This window comes from Haliotis rubra, unplaced genomic scaffold (assembly GCF_003918875.1).
Source record: "Haliotis rubra isolate DU_JTF1 unplaced genomic scaffold, ASM391887v1 Scf1581, whole genome shotgun sequence".
Lineage (NCBI taxonomy): Eukaryota > Metazoa > Mollusca > Gastropoda > Lepetellida > Haliotidae > Haliotis > Haliotis rubra.
In genome coordinates, this window is record NW_025765538.1 from 121,311 (window position 1) to 145,734 (window position 24,424).

General features: G+C 42.5%; 1 long non-coding RNA gene across 1 annotated transcript; it reads left to right on the forward strand.

Moving 5' to 3' along the window:
* Window positions 1-740: 740 nt before the first annotated feature.
* On the forward strand, window positions 741-24,424 carry LOC124271181. Its single transcript, XR_006896965.1, has 3 exons — window positions 741-840; window positions 19,938-19,943; window positions 24,413-24,424. It is a non-coding gene; the product is annotated as an uncharacterized LOC124271181 (long non-coding RNA).

The following is a 24,424-nucleotide window of genomic DNA, read 5'->3' on the forward strand; positions in this document are numbered from 1 at the left end:
ATCACGGTCAAGCATGTCCTGCTTGACTGTGTTGAATATTCCATCACAAAGGGATAAGTATTACAATGTCAAAACATTGAAGGATCTTTTTTATAATGTTAATTATCATTTAATGGTTGAATTTTAAAAGAATTAGATTTGTTAACTGATTTGTAAATAGATAAATATTTTATTATTGGTAGTTTAAATTAGTCACTGAGATTGTTAGTGGCTGTACCCTCAAAGGGGTTGACGTAGCGTAAAATTATTGTCCTCCTGAAGGAAGTACGTAAGTCCCAAAACTTTCAAAGTCAAATATAAATTATCACATTTTAAACGTAGTATTTTTGTTATTTTAACTGTTGGCTAAATTTTCCTACAATCACCAGCAGCTGAAGGGATGGTGTAAATCCAGCTAGGATCCATGCAGGTAGCAAAGTAATGTAAGTCCCCATGGCTCCTAGCATGGTTATCTACCTTCAGTTGGTGGCGATCTATAAGCCATTTTTATATTGTGTTGTCCCCTATAGTTCAAATGTTTTAGATTTAGTTACTAGTTTTATATCTATGTCTGTGATAATCTAGTTATTTTACTGTCCTTCGTCGGCGGGAATTTTATAATTTCACTTCAATTGTTGATATATTTCATAACTTCCTTTAGTCACGATATAGCTGAAATATTGCCGATGTGACTTAAAATCTTAACTCACTCACTCACTCTACGGCAGTGGAGGTTCCCGCTGTTGAGACTTTGGCGTACTGTATCAGTACTGCTTGGTCTCCCGTGTGTTCCCACTGTCTGGCGTGCTGTTTCAGATGCCTGCATCAAGGGATTATGTACATGCTGTCACACGCCATGGCGTTGCAGCAACCTGTAGATGATCAAAACGTTGACCTGGAGTGATTGGCGACGGCTTGTGCAGTGTGGCCAGCTTCAAGTCTTCTAGCGCCTGATTCCTCTGAGGCTGTCGTATTGAGAAGGGCATCCTGCTGACGCGTTGTAATGTGAATGTTTTCAACCAGGTTTGGGGGTGCATTTTATAGGGCTGATCCTTGTAGACAGCACGTGGGGCATGAAGTTGCATGAAAAAACATGGAGAACACCGTACCAGCTCCGAGATCAGGTTGCGTTTTTCAGACCATTTCCTGGGTTCCATTCAGAGTTTGGGAAGAAATGTCTTTGCTCAGGTAAAGTTGGAGATATATTAGCTTATTATTTGGTATATTTTTGGAAGATATGATGTCAGTAATTACCTTTGACACATACACCTCTTCCAGAACGAGCCTCCACGCATCTCCTAATCTCGACAGAGTCTCAGATGAACAGGGCCAGCTTGATTCTGAATACAAAAAAAAGTAATAGAAGGCATAATAGACTGATGTGTGATACTGACTTCTTTTGTTTGGGACGCCATAACAAAGTTGCCCACAGTTTGGTTTGGCTTTGGTATGAAAGTTAATTGTCCACATTCTTCTCTATTGTCAGAGTCTCAGCTTCAGCACATGACACATGAAGGTGACTACATCATATCCGATGCTCCAACAGTAGCCTCTGGTCGCACATTTGAGACCGCACATGCTCACACCAACCATTGGAAAGTTTTTCCTCCTCGTGTTTGTTGATGATCTCGTTTATTTTACTACAATATTTCACAGATGTAACAGCGTCCACTGGGGACAACATGATGCACAGCCGTAGCAGGGAACATGATTATTTCATATTTCATCCAATTATACGAAAACATCAAAACATGCCTGCACGCATTCTTCGTTCTGGAACTGCTGTTTATTCTACTCTTCATTTTATACTCAAATTTGTTATGTTTATCTCAGAGATTATCAAGAACATATCCACAATTTCATCGATTTAATTGATCTAGATAACTGTAAATATGTCTTTATCTTGAAACGTACGATAGTCTGAACATATCTTTTAACGTATCCCGGTCTCTTTAATGGTATATTTATGCGTGAACATTTCCTACTGAAGATTGCAATGCACATTACGTTTTTCAACGGTCACTATCTCTCTTATTCTATTTCAAGCGAAATGCTGCATAAAAGAAACATATAGTTTGACCCACACAATAAACTGAAGTACTTAGATTTTCCAACAAGACTGACGTTGATTCCATATTGTTGTAATTACTGGGTAGATCAAAGTGAGAAAGTGAAGTGAGTGAGTGAGAGTGAGATACGTTTTTACACCGATTGTAATACCTCGAGTAATATCCTAACGGTGGACACCAGAAATGGGTTTAGAATATTGTACCTATGTGAGGGAATCAGACCTGGGTCTTTGGCGTGACAGCGAACGCTTTTGACCTCCAGGCTACTTACCGCCCAGATGCCCCAGAGACCAGAATTGTGTCTGATGCAATTTCCCATTCTGACGTGTACGTTAGGTCCCCATGTTTGTTCACTTGACTTTGCATGTATTTGTGACGTGGTCCCCGGTAGAAATCACCTTACTTTAACCACTAGGCCACCCCAGAGCAGCTTAGTTACAGTGATGATTCAATATAAAACACTGTACGGCTAATGTGGATCATAGTAAGAAACCAGAAAGTACAGCACAGTAACATCGACAAAATTAAAATAGCGAGAAGAGAACTAATGAAGAGGTGATTTTTTTCTTGATAACTAGAATCTCACCCCAGTGTCTACTGATATAATTTATCTCTCTCATGCGTAATTAACGCTTGAAAAGAAATAGTGAATTGGATTCACAAGAAGGGATTTGAATAAATCGTTCATATCATTATCAGACAAATTAATTTATTGTCTTAAAATATCCAAGGTAGTCTGACTGACTGAGTTTGGTTTACGCCCAGCAATTTTCCAGCAACATCACGGCGGGGGACGCAGAAATGGGCTTCACACATTGTACCCATGTGGGGATTCAGAGCAGGTCTTCAGCGTGACAGAGCCAACCTTTTAACCATTAGGCTACCCCACCGCCCCTCCAAGGTAGTCGAATTTTCTGTGATCGAGCCAAAAGGAGTTCCTGAGATTGTACTGCATCGTTGAGAAATGACTTGGCATAATTTATACTTTTACAAGCGATAGTTTTGAAGGTCTCGAAATTGTGGCTTGTAGTGGTAATACCATAGGAGGGACGAACAGCACTGCAAATAGTTCTAAGTGCGTCATGATTAAGTTTTTCAGAAGTGTTAATTAGCTTATTGTTTTGGTACAATTGACCCAAATGTGACAATAATAATAATCAAAATAGACAAAATAATACATTGTCGTACACGTTGTTTGTTAGGTTTACGTGCGAGACGATATCTAAAGTGAGTGATTGGTGAGTTAAAACGCAACATCACATCGTAACAATATTGCAGCCATATCGTGTCGAGAACGGTTTATAGCAATATTCAAATTCAATACATGTACTACGTAAAACCTGTCATCGGATAGGACGGTAAAACTACTAAAATATCCACAGCTCTTAATTTAAAACTGGTTCGCTATCATAAAAAATATATCACGAGAGACAATGGTACAATATAAAGAGCGGGCTATAGATCACCAACAACCGAAGGTTGATCACCACCATACTAAGGGTCTTACAGTACCTTTTTCTACCTACATGGACCCTAGTTGGATTTAAATCCATCCCTTCAGCAGTCAGCGACTGTGGTCAAATTTAATAGAATTAAAATCACAAAGATTCTACGTTTAAAAATCACTGGTAAGTTTACCATGGTTGCAGCCTTTAGCGATACAATTAACAGACAAGACAAAGAAACTTTTTTTGGGTCAAAGACCAATACATTTTACATCAACTGAATATTTGCCGATGCACATGGCGAGGTAGGCACATAAACAATCGTATTATTGTTGTTATTGCCCAAGGTGAGGGATCATATGTAAACTGATTCACACAAATTCAATTTTGTTTCTTTCATTTAAAGATATGATCAAAACACTACGCAGCTTTAAATACTTCAAAACTGTTTCACACATTTTAACAATTTGATAAAGTAAATATAATATTCCGTACAAAATATTACTTAAATGTTGTTGTTTTGAACTGGACGGAAACTTGTAAATACAGTTAATAATAATAATAATAATAAAAGGACAATGCCATGCCCATGTATGCTTACCTGACGGAGCCAAAATCTTCGAGATCAATTCAAGCGGCTTAAAAATATCATGCCCCGTGAGCCAGTTCAAGCCCACAACTGGTGCCCGTCCAGGAACAACTGTATGAACAGAATGCTCAAGTGGCAGCCAGACTAAAACTTCTAATGGACGTCCGTGTGTCAGCCTCTTTCCTCTTGCTGATGGAAACTCTTCCGGCATACAAGCCAATTGGTTGAAATTTCGGATGCTCCCTCTTCCTCTTCTTCAGTTGCAGATCTTTCCGAAAACCCTGTGTATATTTTATTTCATTCTATTTATGATGAAATATTTGACATACCTTTAGAAACACGGAGGCCAATTCAACAAACAAATGTATCTTTTCCCAAACATGAAATTAATTTATTAAATGACATTATATCTATGAAACATTCATCGGACTGTTCATTACATGAAGTTAATTGTTGTGTCTATGCTGCCGCTCGAACCTTGGAAATTCACACAGTTTCCCAAAGAAAAAAAACAGCTATTACTAAGAACAATACACCAAGAAAAACCGGTTTCAAGTAAAGTAACGAACTAGAAAATACATTTCCTGGATAGAGCTGTGCCTGAAACTAAGATCATCAGGAGTCCAATGTCAAAACGGCAAAGACAATTTGGAACAATTAAAATTGCGGTACAAGAGACAACAAAGAAAGGAGGTGCTTCTTCAAATTGTCGATTCCCTTAAGAAGAAATAAAAGTTTGGACTGAAAGAAGAAAAAATGGGAAAAGAATTATGAATTCATCAGAGCAAAATAAACTTTTTAGAAACAATGAAAAACACTTCTACAGGCAACTGAAAACAAAGGGTGATGGTGAGCATGATAAACGGCCTTCCATGGATGCCAATGAAAGGTTCTGGAAACAGTTGTGGTCTATACCCGGCGACTGTAACCTTGACACCATGGGTCCGTGATTATGACCATGCACAATGCATGAGAAAGTAAATAGGTCGTTTGTCTGTTACATCTCACCAGATTGCCTGAAAAGTGTCATCAAAAGTCAAATCTAATACAGCTCCAGGGCCTGATGGCATTTCAGAAACCGGTATTGGAAACTGTGTTCCCCTGTGTTCAAACACCATTACTTCACTGTTTCAATTCTCTTGTGGACACAGGTGATGTTCCTCCATGGTTCTGCAAAGGTCGCTACAATACTCCCTTCCCAAGAAGAGACTTGACTGATCCCAAAAGTTCCGCCCTATAACATGTTTGAATACACAATACAAAATATTCTGGGGTGTTTAACAAATCTCATTAATCATCTTACTGCTCTTCCCAATGATATAATTTACAGAGAGCAGAGGGGCGAAGAAGGATGTTAGGCTGCAGGATCAACTTCTTAATGCAAAAAAATGATTTTTGAAAGAGGCTAAAGCATATCCTGCAACCTCTCCTCCATGTACTGGATTGACCTACAAAAAAGCATATACGACTCTATTCCTCACAGAATGGAATTCTGAAGATCTCTTCATTGTATTTGACATCCCACAGGCGACTACTTGATTTACTCAAGTCTTTAATGAAGTTGCTGGTCGACACAACTGAGATGTACTCGCAAAGGGCAGGTGCAGACTTCGGAATCTGTTATTCCAATCAGAGGGGAATTTTCAGGGGACTCCTTTAGTCCCTTTGCTTTTTGTTTGTCTCCTAAATCCTTTGAGTGCTTCTGCTCAACGGAGGGAGGTAAGCTTCATCGGACCTCCTCAGGACAGATCCCTAACACCTCTTACTCATCTCCTTTACATGGATGACATCGAGCTCCCTTGCCAAGGAAGATTCCAATTTGAAAGAGCAGGTTCTCCTTGTCCGAGAGTCCTTTTCTAATGATATTGGCATGACATTTGGACTCGACAAATGTAATACTCTTCATTTGGAAACGTGGCAAGGTGAAGTTAATGATGGGTCGAGTCAGAGTTACACAAAAGGGAGGAGTTATTGAGCATCTTTGTGTGGAAGATCAGACCTACACCTATCTTGGAATTCAAGTTCAGAGACAATCTCCAAGAATGCCCAGAATTCAAAAGAGAAAAACTTCAGGCCGAGAACAAATCTCGTTTAAAAGAAAATCTGGGAGCTCAGGGCCCCAAATGTCTCGTAACAAGGTCAAAGCCACCAATACTTTGCTGGTACTTAGTTCTTTCTATTCCTTTGGAGTGGTGGTTGACTGGACGAAACAAGACATCCAAGTCTTGACCCTTAACCACAGTGAAGGATCATGTCTGATAACAGAGCCCAACTACCTTCGTTCCTCTCTTAACCGTTTATATATGTGAGAAATCAATTCTGGTGGTCAGGTTTGATTAATGTGGATTGCTCTTCATGACAGAATTTTTATTATTGTACTTTTACTGCATATTTATTTATCGAATGTTCCTCTAGTGATGCATGTGAGACTCACTTGAGTAAGAAAGCAAAGGAATTCCACAGCTATTTTAAGCATTCTGCCAAGGTTGTTGGACAGAATCTGAAATTTGGGGTCGACTTTGCTGAATTAGCAATGTACTGCTGGAAAGGTACAGCGATACTGGAATTAAAACCAGGTGAAGGCCTTTACCAAGAAGTCTTACTTAGAGTCGGTCTTTTGTGGAGAAGCTTTCTGAGAAGCCATTTGCATCGATATTGTACATGCAATTGACCTTGAACAAGAATAGCAATCCCACCGACTCCTTCACGCCTGGATGAAATCAGCTGGTCTTAAATGTGAAACTAGGGGCTTCCTTTTTGCTGCTCAGGACCAGTCACTTCCCATTCATAATCGCCCTAAATGTGATTCTTAAAGAGAATATTAACATGAAATATCGACTTTGCAATGAATTTACAGAGACTGTCCAACACCTTGTCCAGTGGACGCCCTTCCTTGGCACAAACAGCATATCTTAAACGACATGATGGCATGGCTCGTTGTTTACTACCCGTCTCCGACAGCCACCTGTGGCTTTGACTCGAGGTCCATCACTGGTACGACCCTGAACATGTCCAGGGCGTCATGGAGAAAGGTATGCTTTCAAACTTCTCTGGAATAGGCCCATGTATATAGCCTTCAGAAGAATTTTCCAGCTAACAAACCCTGATCTTGTCCTTTTTGATAAAGCCAATGAATTTATTTATATCATTGAATTTTACTGTCCCTTTGACACCAATGTGATTGGCAAGATTAAGGAAAAGCATGATAAATGTCTTGGACCTCACTTGCTGAAATGTCTAAACATCTTAAGTACACTGTCGTCAGGATCCCCATTGTTCTCCATTGCCCTTGGTTTGTGGTACCTCCTGATCTCTTAGGCTGGGTGAAGGAGGTGCAGGTTCTCCACCTTCCAGGAATGCAGCCCTTCCAACACTGCATGGGTAATGCAGAGGGCTGCAGTGTTGGAGAACCTTCACGCACTTATTCTCCAGGAAGTTTCTTGAATTGAGTTCTGACTAAGGCAGCGTTTCCTGGGAGAGTCCCATTCGCTGTCTGGAGCTGCGTGTGGGGGCAAGGGCCCTAGGCTGATGATGAGAGCCTTACCAGCCTGGCTGTACCAGGATCACCCAGACCCTGCTGCATACAGTTTTAATCTGTAAAACGAAATAATAATAAGAATTGCATTTATAATGCATGAAATCCAGATTTCGAAGTGTATGCTCCTTGTAGCCCTACATGCAAGAGATTCTGACATCACGAGGGTTAGAGATCACGGCTAGAAGTAGTTAGGGGATCCTATGGGAACTGAGTGAAGTGAAATGTTTTGAGACTGATAACGTTGAACATTTGCAGGTAGAGATTCAGCACAAGATAATCTAGGGAGTTTATTTGAGAGTGGAGGCATTATAAAGTAAATGATCTCTGACCAAATCGTCTCAGACGTGGGTTTGGAACAGAGAGATGATGATTGGGCAGATCAGGAGGACTCTAGATGGGTGGTAGATTGGGTGAGTTCAGACAGATGGGAAGGTGCTGATTGGCGATAACACTGATAAAGCCAGGTGCAAGCACTTTATACTGAACACGTGCATCAACAATTGTGACAGTCAGTTTCATCAGTATGGAGCGTGATGTGCACAGATTTCTTTGATCGAGTAACTATCATAGGCAGCAGAATTGAATGGATGAAGAGCTGGACATTTGTTCATTGGTGATATTACATAAGGCCTATTTTGAGTGGTCCAGCTTGGATAGCACTAAACTCCCTGACAAACATATGGGCATTATCAGTAGGTGGCAGGTGCCGCAGGATGCAAATTAATTTTCAAAGTTATGAGTGAGTGAGCTCTACGGGTCCTTAGTGATGTGCTGATCCATTGACGGAGTCATTGTCCGGGATAACTCCCAGATTTCTAACACAGTCAAGTAGAAGGAACCTGGGACTGTGCTTTACTTAACATCAATATTAGTTAGGGTATTTCTCGATGCTGAGAGTTTCCTTAATGTAGAGGAAGTACAATCTAGTTTCCACTCAGAGTTGATAATTAATGTTTCCCATTTGAGAATAAATAATCCATAGCCCTTTGTGTAAATTCTCTCACTAAAATCGCTGCTTTCAGCAACATACTGGAGCAGCAAAATACCAAAACCTGAAAGGAGAGTATTATCTCAATAAACTTGGTAATTTTCAATATCAGGGTTCTCAATTTGAACTTCTTTACTGATAATTAATTGATCTCGTCGCATTATGGCTGCATTATTGCCGATGTGACGCTAAATATTAACTGACTCACTCACTCTATTTTTTGAACTATTCAAATTATATTTTACAGTTCTTTGAGTGGCATTTCTAGAAGTTCGAGGTCAGATAAGGACAAGCTGTATGAATGAACAATGAATAGTAGTTGTTCATCCATAAAAGTTTACATCCTGATTTGTATTCTTATCCATTCTTACTTGCCCGTTATTTATATGTAAATAAATGAGCAAAGGTGAGTTATCTCGTCTCGTTATTAACAATACAGGTATGAACTGCAATTCAAAGAATCTAACAGCAAAATGTAATTAATATAGCCTATAATGACACTCTCGATGGATAAGCGCAGAGACATGCGTCAGTTGGTAAGTGTAAGTGATGTTACAGCTTTTCTAAGAAAGAATTTTTGGAATGACATTTTATATGACAAAATAATAATATATGTTCAGCTGATGTTTGTGAGATATGAGAACAGCTTTTCTAAAAGAATATTAGAATGACATTTGATATGACAAATGGTTTATCTTATTTCTCTTGATGGTATTGGTATTATAAATAAACACAGTGTACACGAGGTCTCTTGAAAAACAGATTTAATCACGCTTCAGGATATTTACTATTCAAGAAATACTCGCGTGATGGCCTCTTTAAAAAGTTTCTAAGATTCACTATCATCATCACATTTGTTTTAAATGTAGCAGGTTTCTTTATCTCGAGGCTCAAGGATCATATCTTCCTGACCTTATCCTCTGAAAGAGTATTTGAGAATCAGCACAGCAACAACGGAAGTATACTGTAAACTATATTCCTAACGAACTTGCTTATAACGTCAGAAATTCACACAACGAACTATGGCTACAACAGACAAAAATTGGTGGTCAATTAAGAGATCGTTATAGCCGTTGTTAATGTACCTTAATGTCTTTAGTGTTCCCCTAGGATTCCAGAAAGGGCAGGGTAACTTTAAAAAAAGGGCACTTCATAATCTAAAGGGCATTTTGGTGAGGATTATTGAAAAAATAGCAATAACAAAATGTATATGAAGTCAAATGCTCTTATAATTTTATTTCTAAAAGTTCATTTTAGTTACTCTTCTCATTTTGCATTTTAAGATCAAATTTGAAAAAAAACATTTCAAGGCATTAATCTGTTATCACATTTGTTTTACAATTTCACAAAACACGCAAACAACAATTTACAGTCTTCTTTTCTTTCTTACCAAGCATTTGTTACACAACTTTTCTTACCAAGTCAATGTCACCTGACTGATGATGCATTCAGGCTAATCATGAGAAGTCTGTTGCAATTTTTAACACTGAGTCTGTTTCTATGATCTGTCACAATCAGTTTCACTTTTGAGAACACTCTTTCAACTTCAGAAGTTGACAATCACAGTTACATGAATGGACAGTAATTGACCAATGTTTGGATTAAAGTTTCCAAGTTGGGAGGCAGGTTTTCAAAATGGTGGAGGGGTGGTGAACGAACTGGTGTCAAGCTCCTTTGCCGGCTCCACCCAATCTGTGTTTGGTCGACATTAGAGTCCATTTCTGCCCATGGTGTTCCCACTTAGAACATAATAGACAAAACATCGTTCCCTTCTTTTTGTCATCAGCTTCTGAGTACACAGACCAGGGACGGTTTTGTTGCCACATTGTCCAAATGCAGTCTTGTGACCACCATCTTTCTTCTTTGTTGGATTAAGCGGCTCTGTCTCATTATTGGCCTTGAGTTTTCATAGAGGAAACTACCTCTGCCTCGTCTAAGTCGGGTCTGAAAAAAATATATACACATAATTATTAAAACAAAATATCATCCTTTAATGGAGCCTGAGACATGAGGTATCTACTGTGGAGAGGCGATCGACAAGGGTGTGGCTTCCGATTGTTTGAAATCGTAAAATAGTTTACTCCTTCAGGACTTGCTTTTGTGAAATCAGAGCCTTTGTCGACATACAATGGCTCCACCACATTCGAATCTAATAATATTGTTCCCCAATTTCTTTTAATGTATATATTTCGAATATTCAAACTTGAACATAAAAAGAAATTTATTGAATCCATCAACGTCATTTACATTATTTCAAAGAAATCGAACATCCATTATTCGCAATAATCAAGCTGAGCCAGACGGAATCGAACAACAATTCTCCATTTAACTTCAACTTGAACAATATTCTGAGGATGAAAAGTGAATGCCAAAAATGAAACTGATATTATCATGATCGTTATCGTGAGTACTATTGAAAGAAGACTGTAAACCGTTGTTTCAACATAATGTCTTTCAAATTTAAAATAGTAATATCGAACTTGAAAATAAGGTATAAGGCGTTGTTATTTTGTTGACGTAATCACCAAATAACGCGGGTCTTACACCCTGCCCTAAAGTATCATTTTGACTGGCTATGCTTTGTTGATTGACCATAATTTTGTTAGATTCTGTCGACTTCTAAGTAGAAAGACAGCAATTACTTGTTATTCATAAATACTCTTTCGAGAATGAGAAAGACAATTTAACTTCTTAAAACTGCAAAAGAAGATTGTATCGCGTATTCGAATGTATATCCTGAAGCGTGGTGGACTCATTATTTATAATGCCGAAATATTCTAATATTCTTTTGAAAGCGACGATGTATAAAATTCTTCTTCAAATGCCTATGTCTTTGCATGGAATATTGTAAACGACAATACATTTTCTTACGGTTAACGAGATTCATAATAACGTGGTGAAATGAATCGGGACGAACAACGATATCGACGACGTTAATTGCGATGGAACATTCATCATGTCTGATCAGTGATGACCGGGTTATTATGTACGAAGATGAAACTCTGACAGATATGCTTCTACGTGCTGATGTTGAAGCGCGACTGTTGAAATCACCAGTTAGTCGGCATCACTATGACCTGCAAACTATGGAACATGACCGCCTACGCTTTAGTGCTGGCGCGATTTTCCAATGTTTTGTCGAGCTTCATTCGTAAAGGAATATTACTCGATGAAATCGGCGCGACCGATACCTGTATCAACTCTGTCTGGTCACTCACCTTATTGTGTTCCAAACTAAACACTGCCTCCCAAAAGGAATCCCTCTGCAATCTGAACTCTGATAAATTTAACTCGACGATCTTTATGAAGCTTATATAAATGACGCTTATTGGCTTTTGTTTTACGAATTAAGGTGATCACAACGCATCATCTGGTGCCCTGCGGCTTATTATCTTACTAGTCGGCTCGATGAGCTCCCCAACGCTACTGCGACTTCTTCGGTCATCGGGAAGATATATTTCGGCAACCGGGATACCCAGTACCAAACCGGGCTGGTGAGATCGTATCTTGCCAATCGTGATGTCGAAAGGATGAAAGGAATATTGTTATTGGTCTATTATTCAAAGAGACATAATTCCGGGCGCCTGGTGTATGGAGTGAGTCGAGCATGATGAACGGTATGCCCATCTGTCGTTTATGTGAAGAATCATTCTTAAATTAAAATGGGCGGCTATGTTATTCTCTTGAATTTGACGTTCGAACAGCCTGGTGATATCGGGTCACGGGATTATGATAAACGCTACTTGCGGCATCCACAGCGGAAAAGGATCACCGGTATCAACAAATTCGTCAACTGGCGCGACAACTGTTATTTCGTCTTTCGCATCAAACCTGGTGGCTTCAAACGGTTGAAACCGTGATGATAAATTTTCAAAGGGTGAAACGCTGCTTTGGTAACTCGACTCCAGATTTTTAACCCAAATGTGACGGTGTCTCGGCACCGGATCTTCTGGATGCTCACCGACTGGGCGACTTTCGCGTCTTGCGCATTCAAATAATGATAAATAGCAATATCGATAAACAGGCGAAAGGTCGTCATCAAGATGGTCCGGATGTTACCCATCGCCAGGTCAAAAGGGTGAACTGGCGCGATGCTGCTGCGGCATCGAACGGCTGAACGGTGGAAATCGAAATGTCCAGCAAATATTCTGCAACGAGAGGATGCATTTCTGTGGTAATTTGAACTGTTTGCGAACTGATGCCTTATTGACTCCTGACATTGATAGCTAACATGTCGGTACTGGGAAAATTGTGCGACCCCGCGAAACTATTGTCCTGAAGTGAAGTGTTGATACCGGTGGACTGTTTCGAACATTATTGTGGCGACCTGTTACTATGCGTATGTCAATCTGGACCCATCGTGCCTCAATTTGAATTACAACCAGAGGTATCATCTGTTGCCTGAATTTCTACAAAGGATTTTATTTTTATTTGATGGTCTCTTTCCCATTTTCTTTCAGTCCCAAGCTTTGTTTTTGTCTTGAGAGAATCGTGGTGAGAGAACACCTTTACTTTGTTGGCTATTGATAACAAATAACACTGTCCCCGATGATGTGAATACTGGTTTCCACTTATTTGAGCGACTCGGAAGTCGAGCAGACGCAACAACTTCAAATATTTCGCCAAATTAATGTCGTTTAATACTGAGGCATTTGTTTGTTGAGTATTTCGTGTTCTGAGTATGTCAGAAAATAACAATAAATAGAATGAAATAAAATTCTTTTGGTCAGCAGTATCCATCTTCTTTTATTCATGACGGCACCGGTTGAGCTCACGAAGTATATTATCCCCAGTATTATTGACCATTAACTGCATTTACAAGTTTCCGTCTCCATCAACAACATTTAAGCAGGCAAGTATATTGCACCAAAATGTGAAAGCAATTGAAGCAAGAATCACCCTGCTGAGCAATAATATTCAATATCTTCGGTTATAATATACATGCAATATTCAGTTATTATTTAAAAAAGTTTCTTGTAACCTGATAGCTGATATCGCTTCACTTTCATAATGGCTTTACCGAGATTTAAACGTGGGAATTTTTGGCGTTTTGTTCTATTAGAACGTTGCAATTGCTGAAGGGATGATTTGGTAACTGGGGTCGTATTGGGCCAGGAACAGACCAACCTTCGGTTGATTCTTGTATTATTTTATTGTCTCTCGTATTTTGATAGCGAGCAATAAAATTGAAACAATGATATTTTGGCTTCGATGACGGGTTTTGCATTCTCGACATAGTAAACGCATTGCCCGTATTGGGCGTTGGTTTGCTCGCCAAAACGGGTAATAGATGGCATTGTACCCAACGGAAGCGGCATTTGCGACGGTGCGGTAGGTTGATGCGTTTGGATTAAATTTGGTAGCAGGCAATGGCTTTAGCGAAGGCAATGGCGGGGCTGTTTTGCGGTTGTGTTTAGATTCTCACTGGGTGATACTGCCGCTACAAGCTGGCTATCATGTAAGCAGAGCCATCGAAAATCGTTATGCGGGGTAACAATTTAATCAATCGATGAAACCGATGATACGCGTGTTATGGAGAAAATTGCTGAACGCTCATCGGATATTTTGAACTTCAAACAATTTGTCTGTTATTCTTCTTGTGAACTGGCACGGCGTTGAAGTAAGTATCGGTGTCAACCAGCGGTTACAATTCGTGCATTAACCGTACGGTATGTTTTATGTTGCTGTATTTATGAAGAAGGATCGTATGCATAACGATACAGCTGATATCGACATTACGGAGATCAAAACCGTTCGTAAACCCATTTCTGTTATTACTGATTGCTTCAATCGATTGTGGCGCTCGCGTAATGGAATCACTGAGCGAACATGCGACGCTGAACCGTTGGCGTGATACGACGCATTATAGCACGAACTGGCGTTTAGGCACGGTTATCGATCGTCGATACCAATTGTGGTTAATTTTCGTATATTGATGAAATGCTCAATGCGCTGTTCGTGACGATATATTTAATTGATGACCAACAACCAGAAACAACAATCACGGCATTCTTGCTACGTATTCGAAATCAGGCGACTATTCTGAGGAACGAACGACGAGAATTAAAGTCGCGAAAGGCGATCATCAGTGGTCATTAAAACCTTGGATAGCTGACCAATGTAATGCTGAAGTGGGCGAATAGTACAACATGAACGCTGATTCTGATGATCGAACGGAACGTCGGTTAAAAAACTGTGAACGAAAGGTAAACCGAATCGTCGGAAGCTCATTACCGTAACTTCAATTGGCATGCTCGATACTGCATATTTATTTAACGCGAGGATTCGATGGCGCAGATGATCGACGAAGAATATTGATTGCCAATTACCGTGTTAATCGTTTTACCATTCGTTAATGATTTTGAATTTTATTTCGTTGAAGACGGATAGCGGATCGGTACGTTCATTTGCTGCGCCCGCGATGTTCTCATAAATAAACGTGTTGTACCGTTGTTAGTGCGTTGACGAAGTATGGCGACACCGCGTTACGGCGAATTAACGCGGAAGTCTGATGTTGGCGATTTCACGGTGAAATCTTTGGTGATAATTTATTGCGCCGTCTCGAACCGTGAGTTTTGTATTAACGCTGATATCACCGGCGCCGTCATTGATGGCGCAACACTTTCTTCAATACCGAAGTGTTCGTTTATGATTCGAGTCTGAACGGATCGCAGAACCGTATACCAGACAGTGGTAGAACCGGTTTGGTGTTGCGTATTTATTATTTATTTTATCTGACGATACAGCGCACAGAGTCACATTCATCTTTGTCAATTTGGTATTTACGACATGCTTCAGCTTCGGTGTCTTGAAGTTCTCGCGGATGCTGGTGGCATCCCCGCAACTGATTCATCAAACATGAATACCGGGCCGAAATGAATCATCGGCGAAGCAAACCGCGACTGAACTACGGGCTCTAGATCGTCTACGGTCCTGGTATTAGAGATCGCTTTGATATTGTTCTGTGCGCGAAACGAATATGTCGCTTGTGCAGAACGGCGACAAATGAACATAAAGGCCAACTAACCTTCACGAACAAACGCCAATCATCTGAATTGCGTGGTGTTACGCGGAAATTATCAGGTGAAATAAAAATGCGCTCTACGAAGCCAATATCTCTTATTCATAACAACATCTCTTCGCATATTAAATCACAAAACTAAGTCGCGAATTCCATCGGCTTTGTTCTATTCCGTCATGGTGAGTTCATGCTGACCTAAAACAGAGACTTTGTCTTAATCATTCAGAGCGCTAATAGAAACGATGAGCATCATTGTATATTACCAATACGCTGTACGGTAATGTTTATGCTTGATGACTGATGCCGTCATTAACGCGGCTTTCTTAAATGTCGCAAGTGGCGCAATGCATATTCGCGGATTAACTTCATTTAAAAATCGCGAAGACCGGCATGAAGCTTTGCTGACAATATTGACGTCGATAACGTTGGCTGCAGCCGTTGGCGCTGGGAATACGCGCGAGTGCGTTTTTCATCGATGAGACGCCAGAGACCGAAATCAAAACCCATGTTTGACAATCCAGCTGAAGATCGCCTGTTACCAGGATCCGTTTTAATGATCAGCATATGCGATCTCGAAACTCTCTATTTCGGAATCGCGAAGGATATGTCGATAGTTAACCTTTGAAGATATTTGTTTGTCGTGGTATTTTATTGTTGACCCCCGGTAACCGTTAAACACCTGTTGAAGCGTGGTATATTGATTTAAACGCTGCGTCATGGCGTGAAAGGATGCGGTGATGGTCCTATTGGTGATCGTCTACTTTAATAACTATTGTATCGCTGGGTGACTTTATGAAGAACTTAACGTTGGTATACTCATCAATCCATTGAACGTGCTGGTGTGCGTAGAACCGATTGCGCAAGTGCTGAAGTCAGGGGTCGACGTTCGCGATTCGCAAAAGTGTTTTATCGTTTCGATTTTGAAGCACTTCCGGTTGATTTTACCTATCGTTCCCGCTTTTGATACTGATGATGAATTCTATTCCGACAAAAACGGCTGGCATTAATTAGTATTATTGATGTTATTCAATATTTATATATGGTTTCTTAAGTTAACATCAAATGTGTTGTAAATGAAAGAGGATACTGTTTATTCGTATTGGTGACGCGAGATCGAAACCGAACAGGTAACATTGTTTTCCCAAACGTAACGCCATTAAACAATACAATTACCGAATTACGACCATCAGCAATCGTACGCGGAGAAAATACCGGACGCAATATCACTGAGAACGAATCTGGGCTAAATATGTTTATTGATGGTATTATTTACTACAGGTATGTTTAACAGGCATCGACGCACAAAGTCGCGGTCTATTGATTGTAATGCTATTTTCTCTTCAATATCTGCCTGGTTTTATTGATTCACGGCTGCGATGTAAGAACGGTATTTATTGACATCAACAATATCCTGTGGCGATACTGGCCGACATGGTGGTCAATCCCGCATCGCTTCGTTGGTGTTTCATTTTTGTTGTATTGAAAACTGAACGCCATTCTCTGAAGACTCGTTGATTAATTTCAGAATATTACGTTTTTGGCAATGAGCCAATGGTGATAATGATTCAGTAATCCATGCTGATGAAAGAATAAGTCACCATTGGTGCTTATATTTCTTTTCATTCGTAATCACCTGATGCTGCGTGAATGATACCTTTCGGTGGTTAAAACGCCATATTGGATGAACAATGTCTTTTGGTAATCGAAAATATGAAGCGTAGAAACTTCTACATTGTACACGGACATACATAGTGTTTGATCGTTGCTTTACGCATATACCAGAAAACTGGCTAACGGCGGACTGGTGTTCGGGTTGATATTTATTGCTGGGTATTAGTACGAATCGAACGTATCACGCCGGTTACGATAACGTACCAACCAACTGATTGTGCGTGTTAATGCGGCGAACGCCGACGTATTGCGTACGACTTCCCAAAGCGGTATTCATGATACGGTTCGGCGCAATGATAAACGCGGCAAATCGACCGACTGTTTTCCTTTCGATATCTTCGATTTCTACTGATTGTTCAGTAACGCGAACGACGAACGACCGGCTGGCTGACGTTTATTATGACTAACGATCTGACGTATTCTTTCGCGGCGAAGGAAGGATGAATATGTCCTCGGTGTTGACAATGAAGAATAACGTAGAACATTATTTAACGTTAACGCTGATTTCATCGCGTGAACATCCTTCGTCTTTAATACATCGGTCTGTTAATGGATGATAATGATATTGGCCGCGTAGCGGCGCCTCGAGGCGACCGCTTCTGGAACGGCTGGAATATCGAACTGGTATCTGTTAACGCTGAAGTCGTGAAGATCGAGCAATCGTGGTTTAAACTGACGCTACGGTGTTAAAAGCTGGCGAAGAGCGATCTGACAGTGATATTGTGCTGTTTTGCTTTTGAAGGCGAACATATGAATACAATGAGCTATGTCACTCACAAACTGTTGTGAACATCAGCTGAAAACATCCCGCGAGACATAATGCGGAAGAACTGGCAAGCGCGAAAACTGTCTAATTAAAGATGAATAATGTTGGAACGTTCTGTTTAAGCGGGCTGAAGCTCTTGAAATAGTGAAATACCGCCGAAGAATATGTCGGCATCAGCCAGTAATCGCTGTTTGCCAGTATTCGGCAGCTAACGATGAGAAATGGCGTGCATAGCGAATGAACTAATGGCTTTACTTTGAAAGAACTTAGTACCATTACCACTGTATTTACGAAATTTACCAATGAAGAAAGGTGATTGACTTGCTATTGTATCTATTGAAATGGTTGTTAAGCATATCGTGATACCATGGCATCAACGCAGCGAAAACATTATCTTCTTTGACCCCAAGCAGTAACGTGCATTCTGTTGTGGCTGCTCGGCCCTGTCATTTAATACTGGCAGGCAATTGCTGGGCATTGACTGTTGCAAAACGACCAACATGTTGAATGTTCGGTAACTGTATATGATGCCGGTGTTTATTATTAACGCTCAAACAAAAGCCGGTAAACCTGATGCTGGTAATGGCAAATTGGTGTTTATTTTAACTGACATCACGGAGACGTGGGCTTCTGACCATGTCGGGTTACGAAACCGAAAAGGACAAAACTCGGTATGGACTGACTGGTCTTTAATTCGACGATGTGAAAACAATGATCCTGCAATGCCTGCTGGTTATCCTGATGATAAGTGCCGATGACGTTCCGCGTATCACATCAGTCGGCGATAAGGAGTTGAAGTCGGGCATTAATTAATGGTCTCATCCTGAAGATACCGAAGGCTGTCTTCTTCTCTGAAGATGATGCCGTAATCTGGCTTCACCGAAATAACGAAAACTGGTCTATCCCGCAAAAGAACAACAATTACGAACGTCGAAGACCGATCGAAGCGAAAATAAAGGCTCATAATCAGATACTGAACTGGTGGCAATGAAATTAAACAATTTCTGGTGAAGATGAGGCACAGTCGATCCTGAAGCTATGACTCGTTATTTCATGGAGCCATCAATACGTGCGAAGCTGACCTATATCTCGAACGAAGTTTCGAACATTACGTTCGAAATACGTCCATACCATAATCGGCGTGTTACAACACTATTGCTCATCATATCGCCATGCAGGGTATTATTTAATGATAACGATTCGACCTGCCGATATATATATGAATTTCTGACCTGGCAATGTTATATACGGTTGGGTACGAGATCATTTTTTGCTTTCGCCAGATAAAGGCCTTTGTCGAATTTACCGGTATACCGCTGATCCCCAATCAGCTTCCTGGCCACTGGCCGCAGACCAACACCTACATCATGTTTATTGCTCGACGAAACGGTTTATTGAGATCGCCTGGGCTCTTTGAGGTGTTGCCGGGCTTGTTGTGCCTTGTTCTGTGTGCTTTTTCTCTCGTCTTCGCGGCGGTATTACGAGACTTGGACCGGATCTTTGCTTCATCTCATTGGTATTTGGTGAGTTCAGGGATAGGCAAAACTCCTCCTCGGAGAATTTACTGTCGGTGAGTGCGGTGGAGATGTGGTCGCTTACTGTGTTCAGCTTTGGAAGGACCAGTCTCGTAAAGTTAGCTTCCAACGCTTTGGTCACCTGCGGGATACGGAAAGCAAACCGCCGATGCCTAACTTACTGGCTGGTAACGGCTAACCTACCTCCCCTGGTCCCATGCTGGTTGTCGCCAAGGCGGTATCAGCCCCATCCACGACGGTGACCCATAGTGCTTCTACTTTATAGCTGCCCGTCTGTCGTGGTCTTGTTCCTGGATTGGCATGGCATAACTGCCTCGGGGAACCCGTCTACTCCAGTGTCTTGTACTTCCTCTACGGAAAAGATTTTAATTGCATCCTGTGCATATATTATAACTTATAAGATATTTTTTGGTATTCTTCATTCAATGGGCGATCAGGCCTTGCTTGAGGGCTTATAAGGCATAGATTCGTATAGGAAGATACGGAAAAGGTCAATGGGTAACTTCTGGTCTAACCCACAGGGGGATAGATTGAGGGGAACGGTCCTGTCAAGTTATTATGACGATACGGCAACGTGTGTTGGCCCTCATGTGGAGTCCCAATAGCTGTCACCCCAGGTAAAAGTTGCGGCCCCATAATAGCGCTTCCGGGGCGACTTCTATGATTATTGTGGGCCACCTGGTGCCATCGCCGCTGATGGGGCATCCGGGTGAGTCGGCCACTTGTTGAATCCACAGATGAGGAAAGCTATCATGTTCCGGGCGATATGGTGAAGTCACCCCTCATATGGAATGAAAGACGTGAAGGGAGCCATTGTTCCTAATTTCATTGACATGTCTACGTTCGTTTTGAAGAAGTTGGGTGCGGTGAGGTCACGTTGATCAGGCTCCTTAGAGTCTGCCGAACTTTCAACCTATACGTTGTCTTTTCGTGGGACGTACAGAGCGCCCTGGCAGGCCAATAGAACCCTCTGTGTCTCCTAGGTCGCTAAGCGTGTTGGGGCGATGACTGTGTACTATTACAAAGTGGTTTCCAACTGTTTTCTGATGGTTGGTGCACTTCACCCATGGGGTGTATGTTGTGAGTCTTGGTAGGTATTATACGTGTCTTCCATGGTCTGACCCTGCAGACTGGTGTGGGTGTCGCTACCCACACGTAAACAGTGCAAGCGTGATGCTGGTTGTTTGGCCCACGGAGTTTGATCCCCTTCACGACTTCGACCCCGGCGCGATTGTTTCACTAAGGTGAGCTTGGATGACCGGGTTCACGGTGAGCTCTCACGATGACCACGCCTTCGAATTCAGACACCACCTGCAACCCCGTTTTGCGTCCTGGCTTCGACAGCATGTGGGGTGCCATGCTGGAAGCTGATGACACCTTCGTATAGCGTTGATTAAACCGACAGGGTTCCGTTGTTCGCGACTTTGTTTAGGTAGTTGTCTTTGTTCTCTGCGAACCGCGTAGGTAGCCGAGCTAATGTTGAGAAACAGATCGACTCGGAGGGTAACAACACCCACTTGTCATCGTCGGTGAACAAGGGCATGCAACTGTTGGGCGGTGGTCGCTGCTCTCGACATCTTCTAGGTCCCGAACAGTTTGCCGCCGAACGATGGAGTGCCTGGCGATCTGGACTAGGTCAAACCGGTGAGGCCGCTCTGGGGAATATCGACTGTATTACCGGTTCTACAGTTCAAGCGTTTGTAAGCTACTGTTTTTAAGCTGTAAGGCTGGTCTACCCTCTTCTCGGGGTCTTTTAGTTGCGTGTGTCCCCGAGGTCGGAGATCCTTACATTGTGCATCTCTTCAACCTTCTTGGCCTTGTTACTAGTCATTTTATGTGAAGCGTTAATGTGGTATCCACAGTATTATGCTTTATATCTAACACTGATAGTAACCAGGATGATTGCCCCAGGTTAACCTCTCGTGAAATACGCTGAAAACGGTTGTACTCCGTCATCGATGCGGCTATCAGCAGCGTTGAGCGGCGTTAGGCCTGAATGTTGTCCATCGTGCTCAACTGTCAGAGATGAATGCACAGCTCACGTTGTGGACTAGGTCGGGCTAACTTCGTACCGTGACGGTCGTTAATGGGTTTTATCTCGTCGGCTGTGATGTCCTCATAATGTCAGCCAAGGGGTTTATTCGTTGTTGGTTAACACGACCGTGCCGTTTGTAGCGTTCATCTTGAGTTCGGCTCTCCGCGAGGTCGAACTTCATCGCTTATCGAGCAGCGCTGTAGCACAACCGGTTGTATGTGGTTGCTTGAGGGCGCCACTGTGAGAACAGTTTGTTGTTGCTTTGTCGTTGATGTTGGTCCACTTTCACGGCAGGTAGGTGTGTCGCGAGTCGCGACTTGAGTTGACCCGGCGTGTTGTCGATGCGGCGTTAAACGGTTATCGCGATCACCCTCGTTATCGGTGTCGCATTGCATATTAAGTATATGTACCATGATATATGCTTTTTAAAATGTAAACCCGGGGTGTTTCCCTAAGATATAAAGACTTCACGAACATGAAGATCGTGGTCGACGTGGCTGGGTTGGTAGTTCATCGATGTGTTCGAGCGGTATAGGCTTTTGGTGGCGAACGTCAAGGCAGTCCTTGGTTCAACCAACCCGGTTATGGCGAATTAACTCAACTTCGCAATTAGCTACAGGGTGTGGCGGCATTGACGACACATAGGCGTGATGCTGAGTAGGTCTGTTCGTTTCGTGTACGAGTCAGTATCCTCAAAATCAACCCCGCTTCCCACAGGACAGGATGCATAAAAAAATCTGCCGCGATGTTGAGCTTACAAACGGATTTGTGGTCGAGATCGATCCGAGAAACAGTTGGGGAGAATTGAACCACGGGTTGGATATTCCATTTTGGTGATGGACTCTCCCGTAAAAAGCATTACGAAAAGATACAGTGGTAACTTTATGACGTATGTTTAGTTCGGGTAATTCTTCCATGATTCTCCAACCTCTAAACAGTGGGCCAAAACCGATGAAAGCCAGTGATGATCTACTGAGCGAGGGTTTACTTCGGCCAATTTGCTCTGTCGAGTAGCGAATGATAAATGGATTTGGGCGACGCGTTGGTTTTCACCATCAGGTCGAACCCGTTGAAGACAATTGGAGAAGTGTATATATTTGGACCGTTGAAGGGTTCACTGCGGCACCGAGCGCTTGAACGACTCGATTCGAGCGTACGTGGGCGCTTTGTTAGATGCGGAGCAGCGGCGTTCTGACCGGTGGGGACCTGCTGACGCGAGAAACGGTTAAATTGCTTAATGCCGGGATGCTATTGCTGAACCGGTCGATCTGCGAGTTATCATACCAAAGCGTGTTGGAAAAGCGGTCAGAAAGTCGACTGGAATTGTTCGACCTGGGACTGCACATGGCCGAGCGACTGGCCAACGGAGATTCAACAAGTGGTGAACACAACGAAATAGCGGCCGCAGTTGGGTCAGTGAGCCTCAACGTGGTCATCCCTCCGGCCGTGGCGGTGTACGGTTTTGGCCACCCCAGCCCTTCCACCGCACCGGGTGGCTGAGAACGGAACACCTCGATGGTAAAACCACTGGTGGTCGCTGGGATTGGCCTGTTTGATTTTAAACTCGCCCAGCCTTCGACAGCCGTACGGCGGCGATGGCCGGTTTGATGAGCCAGTGACGTTTTATGGCGTGCTCTGTATGTAAGACGATGCTGCGAGGGGGCCTCCACGAGGGATTTCGACTCACCCAGTCTGGCGCCACCAGGTGGGGTTGGGTGTTGGTGTACTCCACCCGTCAGTGGTGACCAGGTCGATATGATGAAACCGTCAGAACCCTGGCGATGGTGATCCTGCTCTCGGAACAGGATTCGGATCCTGTCAGCTAGCGTAATCCTGGTAGGTACTCGATCGATGGTTCCCCGCACGCGGGACCAAAGCTGTTCTCGGAAGAGGACAGCTTCCAGCGGGTCGACCTTTCCTCTTCCAGGTTGCTTCTCGTTCCGCCGATGAGTGGCTTTCAGAGATTTCGTCATCTACCTGGCGTCTTTTCGCGAGGCGATATTGTACATGCATCGCACGTCAGTTTAACCGTGTCCGGTGAAAGCCCACGAATGGTTTGCGTGGCCTTGTCCAGCCAAAGGTAAATTCAGACCCGGGTGGGGCTTGTTGTTATGCGTGTCCAGCAGTTGTTTAGTAACGTTGGAACCATCGTTGAGTTCGGCCTGTTGTTGCAGATCTTGGGCGACCTTAGGAAGACGGGCCATGCATCAGCATTAATCTATGGGGCTAGTTCATCACGGATAATGCCAACCCCAGCGACTGGCAAACGTGAACTGGCGGTTCTCTTGTTGTGTTTCTCCGAGATTGATCTCTGGGTAAGCCTTCAATCGCGGCGTGCTCCTGTGGAGGGTAAACTTGGAATAGTCTACTTACGGCTTTCGACATTGTGCCTACCTTCCCAGCGTCATAGAAGTCATTGATGGGCTCTTCAGGTTCATTACCCAAGGTGAGCTATATCTCAGTGGGCACTATCATCCCTGGTCATCCATCTGGATCGTCGTAACTTCCCTTCATCCATTGTATTTAGTATGTTACTTTTATATTTTATGTATGCTGTCATGGGTAGAGCTAGACCCTTTCCGGAGATTAAGAGGCCTCTAGAAGTCGAGAGCGGTAGTCGGTGACCATCACCAACGAAATCGGTAAGATGAATAGAACCAAATGCTGTTGGTTCGATTCCCCAACCTGGGTGAGAATGACCTCATCGTGCCCGTCAGTTCGACTGGCATTCAATATCGCGGCTGACAGCAATGATAGCTGACCGTGTGAGCATTAGGTCAGGCATCAT